Below are 6,679 nucleotides of genomic sequence, written 5' to 3'. Positions count from 1 at the left end.
AGAAAGTAAAATACTAGATTGTTCATTGTTCTTTTGTCATTTTGTGTCTCATTTTTGTCATGTTTTGTCTTGTTTCTGTTGTTTTATTCTTGTTTTGTGTGACTTATGTCCCTTGTCTCATGTTTTTTGTCGTTTTGTGTTTCTTTTTTGTTTTGCTTTTGTTTTTTTGTCTCCTTTTTGTCATTTTGTGTTTTGCTTTGTTTGTTTTTTTGTGTATCGTTTTGTGTAGTTTTATGTCTCTCTTATGTTCTTTGTCTACTTTTTTGTCATTTTTTTCCTCACTTTTGTCATTTTGGTCTCGTTGGGTCATTTGTGTAATTTTTTTGTCTCTTTTTGTCGCTTTGTAACTTTTTGTCTTTTTTTGTGTTTGTCTCACTTTTTTTGTCATTTTGTGTCTCATTTTTGTAATATTTTGTCTTGTTTTTGTTGGGGGTTTTTTGCCCTTTTTTTGTCTGACTTTTGTCATTTTGATCATAAAATAAAATACCGTATCATTCAGTTCCAGGTAGCTGTGACTAAATGTGTTGCTTTGTCGACACTCTGTGATCTGGAAGTTGTAATGTGGAAATGATAAACTGAGGGATAATGTTGAAATTGAACTTACTTTTCTTAAGATATGTCAGGTTGTTCATGATGTTTTGTAAAAATTCCTTCAATGTGAACATTTTCAGAATGTACTTTTTTGCACTAAAACAACAGGAAAAATTTGGAGTTGTTGTTATTCATTGGTTATTATGCTGTGATTTTACTGGTCCGGTCCACTGGAGATCAAACTGGGCTGAATGTGGAACCTGGACTAAGATGAGTTTGACACCCCTGATCTAACACGTTAAACATGAGCAGCAAGATGTGTATTGTACACACTGTATGTGCTGCATTCATGTCATCAGACTGTACATTATAAATATCACCAACTTCTAGTAGTTTTCTACACACTGGACAGTTAAAGTCTATTTATCTGCAAACTATGCACATTTCTAAAAGTTTCTACAGTCAGGAAACATATGAATCCACCAACTGGTGTATTTGGAAGTCCAAGTTTTTGAAAATTGAAATAATCAGTTATGTAATAGTAGAATAGCTGCCTTGCTGCACGATCCAAATTCTCAGCACAACTTGAAATGTTCAGTGTGGTGGGTTGCTGCCTGGAGGTTGTTGTTGTTTCCTGTAGTGAAGGAAGAGGAGAAACCTGCCTGATAGGAGTTACCAACACATCAGTCCGACTACAATGAGCTCACCTTTCACTGAAATTTGAGGTTCTTAAACACTAAGAAAAAATATTTTCCATCATTGCACAATTGCAGTTTGACAATTGTGGTTAAAGAGCAAAGCAATAAAGAATCTCACACAGAGATCATCACCAAGATCGCATCACTTGATACTTTAGCTCAGGGGTGTCAAACTCATTTTAGTTCAGGTTCCACATTCAGCCCAGTCTGATCTCCAGTGGACTGGACCAGTAAAACCACAGCATAATAACCTATAAATAACCACAATTACACATTTTCCCTTTGTTTTAGTGCAAAAATGTTCACATTTAAGGAATTATCTTTTCCAAAACATTATGAACAACCTGAAATTTCTGAAGAAAAATAAGTTCAATTTCAACAACAGTCAGCTTCAGTTTATCATTTCCACATTACAACTTCCAGATCACAGCGTCGACAAAGGAACACAACATTTAGTCATCTGGAACTGAATCATAGAGGATTTTATTTTAGGATCAAAACGAAAAAAGTCAGACAAAAAATAGACAAAAACAACAAAACAAGACCAAATAGTAGAAAAATGAGACAAAATGACAAAAATGAGAAACAAAATGACAAAAAATGAGGCAAACAACATGAAACAAAACAAAAAAAAGACAAAAATTTGGACAAAAAAGTTACAAAGCAACAAAAAAATGGAGAATCAACAAAAATTAGACAAAATATGACAAAAGAGAGAAACAAAGCAACAAAAAATAGACTAACAACACAAGCGAGACAAAAAAACACAAAACAACAAAAACGATACACAAAAGCAATGAATAAAGCAAAAACAAAATGACAAAAATAAGACAAAAACGACGTCAGACAAAAAAACAACAAAAACAAGACAAAATATTACAAAAACGAGACACAAAATGACAAAAGAACAATGAACAATCTAGTATTTTACTTTAACATCCAAACAACTTGTCATGGTCTAGAAATGATTTTAAATTTGTAGTTTTACAAATTTACAATCTGCAGTTAATGTCTTCTCTGGAATTTTTACACTTCACAAAGTCGTCCAATGGGCCTGATTGGACCCTCTGGAGGGCCGGTTTTGGCCCACGGGCCACATGTTGGACACCCCTGGTTTAGCTGAAGGTAGCTTCCCCAAATTCAGGCAAAACCAACTTTGCGAGATTTTGCAAATGAACGTATGAGCAGTTTGGGTTTAAATGTAACATCCTCCCCTGATGTCTTACTGCCGCCCCATCACCTCCTTTTTGAAACCTTTCATCTCGAGAACTCGTTAGAAAAAAGTCTGTCGGTACGAGCATACGTTCGGTCAGCGTTGTGCCAGGCGAGAGTCCAGCTGACTGGGAGATTCAGCAGGCTGCCGGTCAGTCTGTCAAGCGGTCTGCACGTTAGTGTGTCACTTGGCCAAAGCGGGGGATTGGTCCTGTCACTCCGAGGGGGTGGGCTCGAGGGTCAATCGCTGTCACGGCTTTCAATCAGCGAACCCCGAGGTAAAGACGCTGAAGAGGAAGAGTGGATAACAGAGAGGAGCTGAGTCGTGCTGTGACAGAGGAGACGGACGAGGGAGGGGAGATGGATAAGTGACGTGACACTTTAATTAGGCGAAGGCCAGTGAGGGCTTTCAGGCTGGATGTTATGGAGTGTAAATGGTTCAGACCGGTATTATGGTTTGCCAATGTAGTGCAGAGATTTTGCTTTTAGTTAGCGTCGGTGTTTTCTAGAGCTGAAACAGTTAGTTGATTAATCACAGCCTTTTGTAGGACTCCATGACATCTGAGGTGCAGATAAATCCACTGGAAAAAGCTCGTACTTTTAGTGAAAAATGAGCTAGGATTTTGAAAGAGCTTTTTAGTATCTGTCAAAACAAGCAAGGCTTCGTTTTGGATGTTTGTGAAGGGTTATATCTGCTTTATTTGACAAATTTTTTCACATTTTATGGACTGAATAGACCCTAAGTTAACCATAAAAATAACTAATAAGATCTTACTAGTGATGAACACTAATAAAATGATTACTTGTGTTGAATATTGACTTAAATTTTAACGCCGATTTAGTTTTTCATCCACTCATAAACACAAATGTAAGAGTTCACTAATTTCTACAAAAAATAGGAGCCAGAATGTAGCAGCTGTCAGCCACTATAAATATTTAAAAACTGGTTTAAAACTCAGGTCCAACCATATTTGTCAAGGTCTTCTTTCTCTAGCTGACAGAATGAAGCAGAAGGAGACAGAGGTGTGTTCAGGATCAGCCACGCCTCTCTGATTCCTGATAATGACCTGTGGGGTTGCTCAGGAGGGGAAAGGAAGGTCGAGCAAACGTCCGTCTGGGCATGTCAGCGTGACAACAGAGGTCCATACACTTCTTGTATCTGCTCTTAGTAGGTGTAGTTTAATAAATGAGACACTTAGCGGTGTGATATGTAACATTTCTACTAGATCAGTTTTATGCATTTATGGTGGAAAAGCACCATACTCACCAGCACCTACTCAGCTCGACTCGGTTTGTGAGGTTTTCCATCAGCACGTAGTACCTGATACCGGCTACTACTTTAGTTCCTACAGGGCCGGGGTTCCCAGCGAGCTGAGTGGAGCCGACAATGTGACGTCTACAGAGTGCAGGCCTCTGATTGGACAGGGAGTGATGACACACCAGACCTGTACCGTGGGCGAATGGAGAGATCGAGACTTTTGTCTTTGGTGGCGGACCAAAGAATACAGAGGGAGCTGGAGGGTGCGACTCGCAACCAGAAAGTTTATCAGGAGGACTCTGAGCGGATGGTTGCCCACGGATACCGTAGAGCAATGAGGCAGTGTCAGGAGAAGCTGAAAAAGCTCCAAAGTGCCTATCAGTCCATCAGGGACCACAACGGCTGGAGTGGGTCAAACTGGAGATGTTGGAAGTGGTTCAGCCAAATGGACGCCTTTTATGGGCACCGACCAGCGATGGGAGGGAGAGTGGCCTCGACTCCACCGCTGGATTATTCCAGACCAAGTTAGAGGATGGAGAGTGTTTTGTGACTCCACCCACGATGAGGTGGTGCTCAACTGGAATGGAAAACCACCTAAACTGAGTGCAGTAGGTGCTAGTGGAAAAGCGCCTTTAGTTGACGTGGGTACCTACGCTGTCTGAAATGTTCCCAGCAATTTTCAAACTCCAAATCTGTTGTTGTATTTCATGCCACTGTGCATTTCATTTTTGTTGTCTGACATCATGTCCCCTTTACCTCTCTTGGCCTGTAGTGTTTCATTCATTGTTTTTCATTATTTTTGGATTATGGTTTTGACCACAACGAGCATCACCCTGCTGAAGACGAATAAAGTGGCCACACTGTGTTAGCTGTAGTAGCTAACTAACTCATTTAATAGCAGGTTAGCGGCAGAGGTGGTAGAGCAGCCAAAAATTGTACTCAAGTAAGAGTAATGTTACTTCAAAATAATATCACTTAAGTAGAAGTAAAAGTAGTCATCCAAAAAATTACTCAAGTAAGAGTAAAAAAGTATTTGGTGAAAAGAGTACTCAAGTACTGAGTAACTATTTGATTGTAATGTCCGATTTATTTTTTAGAAATGATTTGATCAGATGGATAAACATGTAAAATATTGTGCAAATTCTAGTATTTCCAAATAATAAAATAAAAAAATAGCAAAAATAAACATCTTTACAAAATGACAAGTTAAGGCACAAGAAACACAAATTTCCAGCTCTCAGTTTTCACACCATAAACTTTTTGAAAGAAATACCTGTAGTAACCTGTGAAACGGAGTCACGTGATTGTTGTTGCGTCGTCTGATTGGTGAAACACAGTCATGTGGTAGATCCACTGGGAGCATCTCTCTGGCAAAATAAAGCAGCTCTAATGTGGTAAATAAAGAAGTAACAAGTCAAGTGCAGCCCAGTGTAATGGAGTAAGAGCAGCGTTTCTGCTTCACAAATCTACTCAAGTAAAAGTAGAAAGTATGGCAGAGTAAAACTACTCTCAGAAGTACGTTTTTCCAAAAAGTTACTCAAGTAAATGTAATGGAGTAAATGTAACTCGTTACTACCCACCTCTGGTTAGCAGCATTATGTTACCTAGTTGTTGCTGTTTCACAAAAAAATAACATAAAGTAAATATTTGTGAAGATTTGGTGGTAGTGAAGACAACGGCTTCCATGATCCCACACTCCTTTACAATGTCAGCTACATCTTACTGACCGGCAGAAATTAAATATAGAACAGTATATCAGTGGTCAATAGTGTTTAAGGATCATGAGCGATAGTGATAATAGGATATGTGCAATGGAGTTAGCAGGGATATGTGCAATAGTGGTTATTAGAAATGTGCAATACAATTCTATGTAATAGTGTTAGAGGTATATAAGTAGTGGAATCTTGTGTTATAGTGACAGAGGGGTTAGTGTAGTATAGCAATGTGCAATAGTGATAGAGGGAGAACAAATAACAAAGAGATATGTGAAATATAATCATGAGTAAATGTTAATTAATTACTGGTTGGTAGCTTGTCTTGGTCCTCCAGCTTTTCTCTGTTCTGTGCACTACGTGAAATCTCTTGTATTTCTGTGGAAATGTACATTAATATGAACTGTCCCATTTAAGAAAAATAAAATAAACATAAATATGGAGTATCAAATAAAACAGATAAATGTAATACTGTAATTTTTCACCTTTAATAATCCACCTTGTGTAACAATCCGTAAAATTATGTGATCACGTGTTAGAAAAAGCGGCCATGAAAAAATATTCAGATGTTTCAAAACCCTTTTAAAAAATCTATAACTGAAACATTATGTCACGATGCTCCCGATAAAGAAATGTATTTTGTTTAATTGAAATCGTGGACTGGATGGTCTCAGCAGACCGTCTCTTCTTATCTCAGTCTATCAGCAGGCCGCCTATATTAGCCGAGGTCTCGACGTCAATACCAGCCTCAGATCTGAGGGTGGGAGGTCATCTGTTTGAACTGGAGAGGAGGAAACGTCGATGTCATTTAGTCTCCTGGAGCAACCTCCAGTCAGAGCGCTGCAGAGTGAGGACAAGAACCGGGGACTTGTTTTAATAATGATTGGAATTCAAGGGATTTATCATCATGTGCATAAAAATGCCATCATTGCACCTGTTCCTAAATTTACTGAAGTCATCAAGAGGAGAAATGTAGACAATAATATTCTCTAACATTTCCATATTTTGCCAATTTTCTGACTAACAATGCTCATTAGATTAGTACGACAAAATCCTTGTAGCTTTAATTCAATATGACTAAAATCATTTAGAAAGGATATTTATTGTGAACTCAGAGGTGATTTGATGCCTGAGGGAAATGAACCTTTGACTGCTTATTTCACTCTTCTTAAAACAGTTAAATACATTTTAAACCTCAACCTGAATACAATCTTTACACAAGAAAAGGTTTTCCTCGATGATTTCATGAATATTTCCCCAGGACCAGA

This window comes from Amphiprion ocellaris, chromosome 4 (genome assembly GCF_022539595.1).
Source record: "Amphiprion ocellaris isolate individual 3 ecotype Okinawa chromosome 4, ASM2253959v1, whole genome shotgun sequence".
NCBI classification, from domain to species: Eukaryota; Metazoa; Chordata; class Actinopteri; family Pomacentridae; genus Amphiprion; species Amphiprion ocellaris.
This window is presented reverse-complemented; position numbering follows the sequence as displayed.